The 14365-nt window shown below is 36.2% G+C and overlaps 1 long non-coding RNA gene and 1 pseudogene across 1 annotated transcript in view; both read right to left on the bottom strand.

Moving 5' to 3' along the window:
- Positions 1-297: 297 nt before the first annotated feature.
- LOC129067586 (uncharacterized) overlaps positions 298-14365 on the bottom strand; it is a 34345-nt gene continuing 20277 nt past the window's right edge. The window contains exon 3 of the long non-coding RNA XR_008528770.1: positions 298-589. This is a non-coding gene — a long non-coding RNA (uncharacterized LOC129067586). The remainder of the gene's footprint in view (positions 590-14365) is intronic.
- On the bottom strand, positions 2365-4128 carry LOC129067585 (elongation factor 1-alpha 1-like; annotated as a pseudogene).

The following is a 14365-nucleotide window of genomic DNA, read 5'->3' as shown; positions in this document are numbered from 1 at the left end:
GGGAACACATTTTATTCACAGAGAGGGAGGGACTATATAATTACAAACAACAATATAATCTACCACAGTACAGTAAGAATTTTTGCTTCTATGGTATAACTGGGGTAGAAGGTGGATTGTGAAAAAGGCAAGGATACAAGGGAGTATTTTATTAAGTGCCAAAAGAAAAAAAGAGTTCAGACAAGAACTGCTATGGACATTCAGAGAAAATTCATGTGTGAGTCACAAGGACAGATAAAGGTCTTATGGATGAGAGAAGACTTGCACTGGGTCTTGAAGTTGTTAGAATTTGGATGAAAGTCCTTCTAAGCAGTTGTAGCAGGATGAGAAAAGGTACAGAATTGAACTAGTTGGGCCTTATTGCTGGGGTGCTTTTTGAGGGGTATCACTGGAGGCAGGTTGGAGAGCTTGGATTTTAGGCAGGAGATACAGGGAGACCTTAGGAAATTTGGAGCAAGAATCAGAATTGAAAGGTTGTTTTAGAAAGATTGGCCTGGCTGTCCTGTAGGAGGCAAGACGGGTGGCAGAGAGTATTTCTCCAGCATTATACACAACAGTGTTCTTCTTTCTTCAAAGTTGTACACTGGTTCTGTGAGGCAAATATATGACAAAAATGTGGTGAGCATGACAAATATTTCCTCAATGCAGACTTGACTCCCACTAGTAAGAAACTGAAAATGGTCTTAATTGTTTTTCTCTGAATCTCCTGTCTGACCAAATAAAGAGCACGCTTTAGTAGGAGACAATACTTCCCACACAAAAAAACATAATTAATGTAATATATCAGATAGGCTGGATATACAGTGAAACGTGGCAAACTGGATAAAAATATTTGTGCACTATCATTTTATTTTGTTTTTGAACTAACCAAGGAAGGACAATTTGAAAAGTTTTCTGTTATGCACTTAAAAGAGAAACAGTTTCTAAAATTTTCCATCTTTGAATTTCTTAGCAAAATACAATGCCCAGAAGCTTTTGGAAAGCAGTGACAGTGGCTGTGGTAAGACTTTCCACATATTATTTTATTCCATTATTTTTCTATTTGTTGTTGTTGATTAATTAATGACCTGTGATAAATATCTGTTATGCTAATGTTGCTCTATTTTGGACTTTAAAATTAGCAAAGTGGTTTGAATGAGATTATTTGATTTTCAAAATTAGATTTATGATTACTTAAGTGGCAAAAAAAAAAATTGCATGTATTTTATCAACACTTAAACCAATCACTTAAAGTTAAAATTTTCTCTCAGATCCACTTGGGCCATTATTTTTTATGCCATGAGACTTCATTATTTTATAATTAATATGATATTGAAACTATGTATTACAGCACTTTAAAATATAGATAGATTCACATCTGCAGTCTTTGAGAGTGTGATTGAGGAAGAGAGAACAGACTGAACATTTATTTAGCTTTTGCTCATGCCAGGAACTGCATTAAGTGCTTTACTCACTTATTGTGGCAGTAACTCTATAAACTAGTTGTTATAATTACCCCTATTTCACATGAGGATACTCAGTCTTTGAGAAGTGAGGAAACTGCTCAAGGCTTCATAGCTAGCAGCAAATAAAGCTGGTGATCATATGTGGTTGACCTTAAAGCCCAATCTCCTCTACTACATAACGTCTCCACATTGTTCCTCCTATCTCCTAATCTCCTAATATGGTATTGATGGGATCTAGATTCCACATAGAATCTGGTACATATGTCTTAGTTAATGGATGGTCTATATGGCAGTGATCATGATTTTCAGAAGTTCATATTAAAAATGTTGAATTAATACCATAAACCCGGGAATTAAATTTACAATTTGGCACTTAAAAATATTTACTTATTGTAAAAAACAATTTTATTAACTATTTCACTAAATGGATATAAACTATACTTATATTATTTAAAATTTAGGTTGTTTTCAATTTTCTTTTTCACTGTAATAAACATTTTAATACATATAGTGCTTTATTTTGTATGGTTTCTTTAGGATAAATTTTTAAAGATTATTGGGTCAAAAGGAAGCAAAATAAAAAATAATACAAAATGTCCTGTTTAGGCAATATTTAATCTTCATTGAATTGAAAATCACATTGAAAATATTATGTTGAAATACTGATCGTATCAGGGGTCCAGCCTCAGGCTTACTGATTTGTCCTCACAGAACTCAGAAAGGCCATTATACTCATGGTTATGGTTTATTACAGTGAAAGGATGCAGATCAGCATTGGGAAAATGCACATGGTTGAAGTCTAGGAGAGACCTGACATAAGCTTCCAGGTGGTGCCTTCCACTGGAGTTGTATGAGGAGCCCTTAATCTTCCCAGTTATGACATGTGACATGTGTGACATTTGTTTTTTTGGGGTTTTTTTTTTTTTCTCATTAAACTGTTTTAATGGGTCTCAAAATTCTGTGACAGATTTTGGTCAAGTTGTTTCCATTAAAAAGTACTGATTTTAAAAACTAATAACTTAAAAACTGCCACACACAAAAAAACCAAATGGTCCACAAAACATTCTCCTTTCCTTCTGAAGGTTTTACGATGCATTGTAATCATTAACCAGTCCTTTACTATTAAACTTAAGTGGCCAATTGAGACAAACAGTTCTGAGACCGTTCTTCCACCACTGATTAAGACTGGGGTGGGAGGTGTTAGGGATAATATTCATTTAGCCTTCTGAGCTTTCTGGGCAGACTTGGTGACTTTGCCAGCTTCAGCTGCCTTCTTGTCCACTGCTTTGATGACACCAACAGCAACTGTCTGTCTCATGTCACGAACAGCAAAGCGGCCCAGAGGGGGATAGTCAGAGAAGCTTTCAACACACATGGGCTTGCCAGGAACCATATCAACAATGGCAGCATCACCAGATTTCAAAAACTTCGGGCCATCTTCCAGCTTTTTCCCAAAATGACGATCAATCTTCTCCTTCAGCTCAGCAAATTTGCAAGCAATATGAGCTGTGTGACAATCCAGAACAGGTGCATAACCAGCACTGATTTGGCCAGGATGGTTGAGGATAATCACCTGAGCTGTGAAGCCAGCTGCTTCCATTGGTGGGTCATTTTTGCTGTCACCAGCCACATTGCCACGACGAACATCTTTGACAGACACGTTCTTGACATTGAAGCCCACATTGTCCCCAGGAAGAGCTTCACTCAAAGCTTCATGGTGCATTTCAACAGATTTGACTTCAGTTGTAACATTGACTGGAGCAAAGGTGACCACCATGCCAGGTTTGAGAACACCAGTCTCCACTCGGCCCACAGGGACAGTACCAATACCTTGTTACTCCCACATTGCGACCAATTTTGTAGACGTCCTGGAGGGGCAGACGCAGGGGCTTGTCAGTTGGACGAGTTGGTGGCAGGATGCAATCCAGAGCTTCAAGCAGCGTGGTTCCACTGGCACTGCCATCTTTGCGGGTGACTTTCCATCCCTTGAACCAAGGCATGTTAGCACTTGGCTCCAGCATGTTGTCGCCATTCCAACCAGAAATTGGCACAAATGCTACTGTGTCAGGGTTGTAGCCAATTTTCTTAATGTAGGTGCTGACTTCTTTAACAATTTCCTCATATCTCTTCTGGCTGTAGGGAGGCTCAGTGGAATCCATTTTGTTAACACCAACAATCAGCTGTTTCACACCCAGTGTGTAAGCCAGAGGGCATGCTCACGGGTCTGCCCATTCTTGGAGATCCCTGCTTCAAACTCACCAACGCCAGCAGCAACAATCAGGACAGCACAATCAGCCTGAGATGTGCCTGTAATCATGTTTTTGATAAAGTCTCTGTGTCCTGGGGCATCAATGATGGTCACGTAATACTTGCTGGTTTCAAACTTCCATAGGGAGATATCAGTGGTGATACCACGCTCACGTTCAGCTTTCAGTTTATCCAAGACCCAGGCATACTTGAAGGAGCCCTTCCCCATCTCAGCAGCCTCTTTCTCAAATTTTTCGATGGTTCTCTTGTCGATCCCACCACATTTGTAGATCAGATGGCCAGTAGTGGTAGACTTGCCGGAATCTACGTGTCCAATGACGACAATGTTGATGTGAGTCTTTTCCTTTCCCATTTTGGCTTTGATTTAGTGGTGGTTTTCTCGACACCTGTGTTCTGGCGGCAAACCCGTTGCGAAAAAGCCATGTGTGACATTTGTATGTGAGTCAGGGAAACTCTCTTGAGCTTTGGTATCCAAGACATTTATTGCAGATGTCACATAGGTATGTGGTGCCCACATGAATACCTTAGCTACTCAATCTCTAGTGCCCCAAAGGCCAAAAAATGAGCTAGAAACACTCTTGTCAGGCAGGATAGGTGTTATCTCCGCTAGCTGTCAAGGGCCAGCTCTGTTAGATGGCTGATGAATTAATCCTTTATTGTACAATGGTGTAGAAATATTTCAAAAAGTAGGATTTTAAAATTATAATATAATCTTTAAAAAGCTTGGGAGGTGATTTAGTCCAAGTTTTACTTTTTATGGTCTGGGTAAGCTGTGGCTCAGAATAGCTAAATTATTGCCCAGTCACACAGCTTGTTAGTGGTAGAAAAAATGCATGAGGATTAAATGGGAGTTTTCCAACTAACTAAAGCATTTTGGAAATTAATTGTATAGTTTCACTGTTAAACACTGTTTTTCCTATTAAAAGCATACTCTATTTGTTCTCAGCTTTTAGAATGTAGAAATACCTCCAGCCTTTTTTTAAAATGCAAATATCCATGACCCATCTTCTGAAATTCTCATTTGGTAAATTTGGGTGGGACATAAGATTTTGCATTTTTAACCAAGTACTCAGGTGATTTCTGGTATTGATTGGTCAAGGACACTTTGAGAAACATAGAGTATACACATATAAATATTCCTATACCCCAGATTTAATCATGCCATTGTGTTTGGGGTTGGGTTTTTTTTTTTGTTTGTTTGTTTTAGCCAGTGACTGGCTCTCTGCTTTTTACCCAATTAAGTACCATTTTCTTCATCCTGTCATTACACTAACCACTAACTTCTACAATATAGCCCAAATGCCTTTTCAGTCACTATTCCCTAGAGCACTACTAGAATTGACCTTCTGCCATTGCCCGAATACTTCCTGTGCATTTTGATCTTTATACTGTAATTTGTTTCTGTTGTTCACGCACTGGAGTGACTGCTTCTTGTTTTTGTTCTCCCAGCATTTCTGCCTCTCTCTTGCTCCATGTGGTTGGGGGTGGGGTGGGAGGCTAGGTGGTAGGACTGTCAGTTGTGTGAGAGCTTAATAGTGGAGCTGCATGTGATCCAGATCTGGCCAATGACAGTGCATGATCCAATCTGGGACAATCAGTGATCTTCATGAGATAATATCTCATATAGCTATGGATACTGAGAGGGAAGTCCTCTGTTTCTTCCAAGCCTGCTGAACTAAGAAGATATAATTTTGTAGTTTTCTGTGGCTGTATCCATCCTATGTGACATGAAGGAAATCTGTCTTTAAATAGAAACAATGAGGCCCTCATACAAAGAGAGGTAGAGCCAAAATGTTAAGAGAAATAATAAACATAATTGGCGTTCTGTTTCAGTGCTGCTCAAGACCTGTCTCCTGTCTCCATCTCAGTTCTTCCCAGTTACATGAGCTAACAAATCCCTGCTTCCCTTCCCTTCCCTTCCCTTTCTTTCCCTCTTCCCTCCTCCCCCTTCCCCCTTCCCTTCTTCCTCCATTCCTCCTTTCCTTCCTTTCTTCCTCCTTTCCTTCCTTCCTTCCTTCCTTCCTCTCTTCCTTCTTTCCCTCCTTCCTTCCTCATGATCTTACAGTTCTGTAAGTCAGAAATTCAGTATGGGTCTCATTGGGCTAAACTCAAGGTGTTAACAGGGCTTTCATTCCTTTCTGGAGGCTCTAGGGGAGGGTCCTTTTCCTTGCTCATTTAGAGCATTAGCAGAATTCAGTCCCTTGCAGTTCTGGACTGAAGTCATCTCCATTTCCTAGCTCTCTGTTTGCTGAGGATGTTCTAAGCTTCTAAAGGCTGTCCACATGTCTTGACTCATGAACCCCTTCATCATCTTCACAGTACTTATCTTAAGGTTTAATTTAAGGGTGATATAAATTAAGACTCATTTATTAAATCACATTAAATCATTTGGTCATTCACACACATAACTTAATTTAATCATCCCAATAACCCTTAGAAATATACTGCCTTCTCCTTTGCCCAAATGATTTTAAATTTTATTTTGAAACTTGTTGTGATGGAGTTCCATATATATATTTTATTTAGTGGGAGCTTTTTGGTCCATCTCAAATGGGAAATGGAACTGCTTGGCATCCAGAGATTGCTCAAAAAATGGATTAGTGGAAAATAACTATGGATTCTCTACTTCAGGTTTTATAGTTTTGCACTAAGTATGTGTTGAATTTGGACAAGCCACTAAGCCTCTCAGAGCCAGTTTTCTTATCTACAAAATGAGAGAGTTGAATGAGATGATTCCTAAGATACTTCCTAACTCAAAGCCTTTACATTTGAAAATGCAACTCCTTCCCTGGCTAGTGTGTCTCAGTGGATTGAGTGCCAGCCTGTGAACCAAAGGGCTGCAGGTTCAATTCCCAGTCAGGGCACATGCCTAGGTTGCAGGCCATGTCCCCAGTAGGGGATGCACAAGAGGCAACCACACATTGATGTTCCTCTCCCTCTCTTTCTTCCTTCTTTCTCGTCTCTGAAATAAATAAATAAAATCTTTAAAAAAAAGAAAGAAAAGAAAATGCAATTCCACCCATGAAGTTTTTCCTGATCTCAGGAACATGAAATGATGTCTCCATCTTTTTAAATCATGGTATTTGTGGGCTTTTCTTATTGTCTTATGTAATCTCTCAGATTTATAACATTCTGGCCAAACAGTATAACTATTTCGTTCTCCAGATTTGTATTTTGAAAAATTGAAAACCTATAGGAATTTAAAAGACCAGTATGACAAATACCCATCTATCTCTAAATTGTATATATGACATACGAGTATATATATAAAAATAGTATGTATATATATAAATTTATATATGTATGTTATATATATGTATGTTATATATACATTATACATATATATAATTTCTATATGTACACACACACACACTTTTTCTGAACTCTGAAAATAAATTGAAGGCACTATGATACTTTAGCGTGCATTTCTTAGAAATAAAGCTATTTTCCTATCATTATCCCACTTAAGAAAACAATACTTTCATAATATCATCTAAAAGCTCATATTAAAAATTTCCCAACTATACACAAAATAACTTTCATAACTTTGTTTTTTGATCCAGCATATGACCATGGTTCATACATTGCATTTTTGTTATTTTTCTTTAATCTAAAACATTCCATTCACCTTGTTTGGCTTTTCATGACATTGTTATTTTTAAAGAATACTGACTAATTGTCATTTAGAATGTCTCACATTCTGAATTCATCTTACAATTTCCTTTTGATTAGATTTAGGTTAAGTATTTCTAGCAAGGCCAATTCATGGTTTATGTGTACTTACTACATCACATTAGGAATCTCAGTAAGTCAGTTTGTCTTGTTATTGGTGGTACAAAGTATGATCACTTAGTTAAGGGCAGATTGCCAGATGGCTCCATTTTGAAGGCATATTTTTCTCTTTGAAATTAGTAAGCATTTCATGAAGTGATAGAGAGCATGTGAATATACTGTTCCCCCATCAATCTTTAACCAATGGTTTTATCATCTATTAATTATTCTTCTTTAAGTCAATTACTATGTTGGAAATGCAAAATGGTTAGTTTTAAAAAGATTCTTTCAGTCCTTTATAATTATTCGCTGTCATTCTTCTATCAAGAAGAGTTTTTTCCCTTTCCTACACCTTCCCCACAACTTTTCTCTTTTTTTTAAAGTACCATTAAGGACCCTATTTTTAATCTGACAAGGAATCCTTTACTACTTCTAGTCTTTTTTTGTTACTCAAATTATCTCAGATTTAGCTAGTGGAAGTTTCTTCAAATCAAAACATAACTTCACTAGTCTTTGAACACTTCTTTGCCTTGTGGTGTAAGATGTTCCAGGCTCACCTTATATTTTTGCTGCTCCAGACCTAGAACCAACCACTTCTCCAAAAGAGTCTTAGTTTCTTTTAGTGTAAAATGGTATTTCAATTAACATAGTATAGGCTCTAGGGATGCTTATTGCCAATGGGATAATCGTTATTTCTAGTCCTTTTCAGTGAAGAGAGCGAGGAATTTCTTTGTAAGAAGAATTACATCCTGAATTATACTAATATATCCAATGCAAAGTTAGGACTACAGGGTTTTTACTTACCTCTTCTGTGAGTATTTTTATTTTTTTTTCTCCATGCCAAGAATTCTGATTCTCAATGACAACAGGGATGAAAGATTCAGCATATCACATAATTACTCATTTGCTTTATCTTGCATTACATGCAAAACAATCTTATAATAGCACAATTGTCTACAATGTGATTACTGAAATAGTTACAAAAATTTTTTGTAGTTATTTTCATCCTTAGCGTGTATTTTTCTAGAGATGTACAATCACATTTTTTAAAAAGATTTTATTTATTTATTTTTAGAGAGAGAGGAAGGGAGGGAAACAGGGAGAGAAACATCAACGTTTGGTTTTCTCTCTTGTGCCCCCAACTGGGGACCTGGCCTGCAACCCAGGCATGTGCCCTGACAGGGAATTGAACTGGTGACCCTTTGGTTTGCAGGCCGGTGCTCAATCCACTGAGCCACACCAGCCAGGACCACATTTTATATTTTAAAGTCACTTGGAATTTTATGTGCATGTGTGTAGTATAGCACCAATTGAATATATTTTTATTTTTTTGTGTTAGAGATTGCTTTATTCTTACTTATTAAAAACATACAGTAATGTGCCCCTTAACAATGGAGATGCACTCTGAGAAATGTGTTTTCCGGCACTTCATTGTTGTGTGAACATCGTAGAGTGTACTTATACAAACCTACATGGTATAGCCTACTACACACTGAGTCTATAGGATATACTACCGTTTTATAGGCAATCCATTGTTGACTCCTAAAATATTATTATATGGCCCATGACTGTAATACAATTCATGGTGATGGATATTAACTGGACTTATTTAGGTGATCATTTTGCAATATACAAGTATCAAACCATTGCACTGTATATCTGAAAACAATATATTATGTCCATTATACCTCAATTTAAAAAGTACAATTCAAATTTAATGTTTCAGAGTTTGTTCTTGCTTTTGTTTAATACATATATTTATTTTTATAAATATACATTTATACACATGCATATAATTTTATACCTCATATACATATATAGTTTCCTTTCATAATGCAAATCTTCATTCATAGTAACAACGTTAACTTGTTTATAGTGTCCTACGGTATATGTAAGATAATTTCAGAGTTTCAATATAATATCATTATTAACAATGCATATAATAAGTATAAAGTTTATGAGTTCTTTTCTTTTTGTCCTTATAATATATGTCAGTAAAGTTGTATAGTAATGTTTAAAACTTACTAGAATTAGGTTTTTTTTGCTTGGTTATGTTATAATTTGATATATTTAGTTTTATTTGTTGTGTTCAATTTAATGGTTTATTTTTAGTTTTATTTAACATTAAAAAAAGGTTTTAAAATTGATTCCAGAGAGAGGGGTAGGGAGGGAGCAAGAGAAAGAGAAACACCAATGTGAGAGAGAAACATCAACTGGTTGTCTCTTGCACACACTCCAGCTGGGGATCAAACCCACAACTCAGGCCTGTGCCTTGACAGGAATTGAATCTGCAACAATTAGATCTGCAGGATGATGCCCAACCAACAGAGAAATACCAGCCAGGGCTTAATTTAATTTTTGACTATGTAAAAATATTTACTTGATTTAAAGGTTGAAACTGTAGTATGCTCATGGAAGTGTCATTCCATCCTCATTTTTTCCATTTGATTCCCACTCATCATCTATAGATAAACATTTTCATTTTTTTGTTGTTTACACTTCTTTCCTCTTTTTGCCAAGACAAACATATAGTTCCCTTTTTAAAAATATAACGGTAGTACATATGGTAGGGGGCTCCCCGCCCAAACCGGAATTATCTTCTGGAGGGTGGGCCCCTTGCAGTCCAGACTTCCCTGGCTAGCTGAGTGTTCTCGGAACCCATCTTTATCAGTCTACCAGCTGGCATTGCTTCAGTGAATTTTTTTTGAAGACTCTTCCAACACGTTTGCCCAATTCATGATGAGTGATTTAGGAGAACACCTGTCCACACCATGCTGCGTGTTCACTGGATTTTTGACCAAAAACAGCATGACCCCATGCTGCACCCTCCCCACTCACCTGATCTCACCCAGACCAACTTTTCTTTGTCTCCTGGATGAAAAAGTCTTCAGAGAGAAACATTTTTCTCTGATGTTTCAGATGTGGAAGAGGGAAACAAAAAATGGCAGAAGTACTAAAAGGCATAGAAATCAACAAGTTCAAAAACTGTTCTGAGCTGTGGAAAAACATTTCACTAGGGGTACTGCATCAAATGGAGAGTAGTTTGAAGTTTAAACATGGCCTAAGAATAAATACACATTTTTTAATAAATAAATTCTGGGTTTTCTTGGGTTTTCCCTTGTAATAGACTTTTAAAACTTTGATGTGTTTACTGAACAACATATCCTGGAAATCACTTGACATTAATTCATAGAGATTTCTCTTTGTCTTTTTTTTGTTTGCATAGTAAATAAATAAGCATTAGATTACTTCCAATATTTTTCTATTATAAATAATCTTTAAATGCTGTAATGCATGACTTTACACATGTTGTTTTATATATATATGTATATGTATATATATGTGTGTGTATATATATATGTATATATATATACCACCATGTAGTTCTTTATTTTAAAAAAATACCCATATGCTGAATTGTTTCACTGAGTTGCATTGAACTACTTTGGAAAGGAGCTGTTTGTACCCATTGTTAGTCTTCTGGGGAATGGGTAAATACATACTCTTAGCAGAGTATGTGAATCTGTAAGATACTGCAGTTGGACCAATTCGTGCCTTATTTTATAAGAAAAATGTAGATTCTGGAGTTCCTTTATTTTTGCCACATACATTGAGTTCTTAGTGTGTCCAATACAGCATGCCTCTTCAGAGATGAAGACGACAGTCACCTTTCAGGAGTTGATGATCTCTCTGAAAGCTTGCAATGTGGCTTAAATTAGAATCACCCGGAGAGCTTCGACAATGCTGTGATTCAGGTTGCCCTATTCCAGATCTATTAAATCAGATTTTCTGGGAGATGGGCCCCTGTATTGTTTTTTAAGCTCTCAGTGTGATTCTAATTGTAGTCAATGTTGAGAACAACTAATCTAGAGGCAGATATGACCATACTTGTAAATAACAAGGTAGGCACCAAGAAGTGTGAAGATTATGTAGGCGATGGAAAGAATCTCTCAGGCTGGGACTATCTTGGCTCATAGAACATACAGGGTTTGAACTATACTAGGAGAATGAATATAAATTTGAAATGAAGATATAGAAGTGGGCAAGAATAACAAGTTTTCACTGATGCATGGGATGGAATATGTAGTAAAAATGAAGATAGGAGGTGCTTGCAGCCTACTGTGGTGTACTAGAATAATACAAAAATGTTGGTGAGGTGATGACACAGGGAAGGAAAGGGGCATCAGAAAACTTATTTGGAGTTTCAGAAATAGAAAGCAATGATCTGACAAAATGAGAGGTCCTAATCCTCATACTAAAATTTCTGATCTACAAATAAGAAAGAAGACTGATATTTAATAGAAGGAATCCTGCATACCAGACAATTTTGGGCACTGGTAGTGCTGGTTATTTGTGGATCCTGACTTCACTCCTCTCCTGCGGTCTCCTGAACTGCGAGCGAGCGGCAGGCAGTACCTTTCCAGGCTCATGCCCAGCCCCCTCATAGCCCAGGTGTCCCTCATGTTCTCTTTCCTGGGCAGTGGAAGGAGCTCTTTGACTCCTTCCCCTATTTTTCCAGTGGATTAATGTGGTGTAAACTTTATGTGCTACTCTCCTGCTCCTCTTTTGTAAGTTATGGAACAAACCAAAACTTCACTAAATATTGACTTTTCCTTTCTTGACTTAAGAACTTTCTTGATGGCTAAGGGAGGATACAAGAAAATACGGAGGAAAAAAAAGAGAATATTTCAAAATTATCTTTTTCCATTCCAAACAGAGACAATTTTACTCACTAAACCAAAGATCACACTAAACAGACACTACCTGGTTTTTGGATCACAAATCTCATGATCCTTTAATGACTCATGCTACTAAATTGAGCTGCTAAAACATTACAGATTATTTCATTTTTTTTTTATTCCTCATCTGAGGATATGTTTTACTGAAATATTAGAGAAAGAGGGAAGGAGAGAGAAAGAGAAACATTGATCTGTTGCCTCTTGTACCTGTCCCGACAAGGGACTGAACTTGCAACGCAGGTATGTGCCCTAATTGGGAATTGAACCTGCAGCCTTTTGGTATATGGGACAATGCTCCCATATACCAACCAACTGAGCCACCCAGCCAGGGAAAAACATGACACATTATTTTGAAATAACAAATACTCTTAATATTTTTTGCCTTTCAATTTTTGTATTAGAGAGTATTTGACCATAATAGAATCATTTGTATACTTCAAAATATGCTTCTTATTGTGTGATGAGGTTCAGAATTCTACAGTGTTTTAGTAGATAATTTATGTGGCAAACAATGTCTTATTCTAATTTGGCATTTGGAGTGCTAGGTTGGTGTAAGGATTTCCTCCTGCCAGAGGGTCAGAAGAAGGTCATGCTGTAGGAAGGAGGGAGAGCCACCAGGTGGCACTCAAGAACCGTTCATCAGTGTAAGACCAAGCGTCTGTGATCAGGTTAATGGAAGATAATGAAGCAACTGATGGTGTTGAAAAACAGATGTACTTAAGAATTCTTTCATTCATTCATTCATTCATTCATTCATTCTCTAATATAGAACCACAAACCCCATTATTAAAATCCATCTAAACTACGATAAAATTTTATTACAAATCTGCAATGAATGAGTAGTTTTCTCTTTCATACTACAAAACAAAGAGCTATGGTTTAGTAATTTGCTACCTATTAATGACCAGATACTTGAAAATATATATCAATAAATAGTGCCTAAAAATCTTCTGTCAGAAAAATGTCCAGAACTCCTCCTGTGCAAAGAGAAACCGTAGATGGGGTTACTGAGCTGTCAGGATGCACCTCTATCTGAGATTTCTCTGGAGAGGCTTCCTCTCACCTAGATGATGTCTAACATTCTAAGTGCCCTTCAAAAATATGGAAAATGATAAACATGAGAGTACTCTAAATTACTTTTCTAATAAGAGTATATTTTTACTCCCAAAGTTACCTTTTCATAAATACTCTAAGATAAAATTTGGTCCTGCCCTGCAGTTAAGTTAGTTGGAGTGTCGTCCATATGTGTCTGGGTAGTGGGTTTGATCCCTGGTCAGGGCACATACAAGTCAGTGGTTGCATGGATGAGTGGAACAACAAATTGATGTTTCTCTCTCTTTTTCTCTCCTTCTCTTCCACTCTCTCTCTAAAATTAGTTTAAAAGGACAGCATTTGAACATATTAAAGAAAAATTTGAATCCATGTTAAATTAATAATATCCCAGGAATTACTTAATCTATTTTAAACAATATATAATAAAAATATATTAAATATATTTTAATATATTTAAAAGTAAAAAATATACCATTCTTATTGATATATATGTATCTTACTGTTATTTTTCCTAATTTTAAATTGAGACCGCATGATTTTAATTCAGCTATAATATCTGTGATAGTTTATGCTTTTATTATGGAAAATTTAAACATACAAAAGGGGAAAGGATATATAAAGATATACTCATTATCAAATTTCAATAATTATCAACATTCTGCATTATTGCTTTATGTATACCCTCCAACCTTTATTTTTCTGAAGTACTTGAAGCATTTTAAAAATAAACACAAGAAGTCGTATCATTTCACTTGTAAATACTTGTTTGTATCATACAGAAATAAGAACTTAAAAAAACCTTACCACATAATCACAATACCACTATCCTATTACTAGAGTTCTTGATGTGTAATTTTATTTTAAATCTCAGTTAGGCCATATGACATCCTCAGAGAAATAATATTTAAGTCGTGAGAGCTTAAAGTGACATATGCTACAAAATGTTGCAGAAATATTGAGTTTTTTAAATGGGCAAAAACATTTTATGAAATGTTTTTAGTATGTATTTTAAGTACATTTAGTATATATATTACACATTTCATTATTTAATTCAACTTCATAAAATCTCACATATAAGTCTTTGGACAA

Source organism: Pteronotus mesoamericanus, unplaced genomic scaffold, assembly GCF_021234165.1.
Source record: "Pteronotus mesoamericanus isolate MK-2021 breed Mesoamerican mustached bat unplaced genomic scaffold, CSHL_Meso_final contig_20, whole genome shotgun sequence".
In the NCBI taxonomy this organism is placed as follows: Eukaryota; Metazoa; Chordata; class Mammalia; order Chiroptera; family Mormoopidae; genus Pteronotus; species Pteronotus mesoamericanus.
The sequence above is the reverse complement of the archived record's forward strand: the minus strand, read 5'-3'. Positions and strand labels throughout refer to the sequence as shown.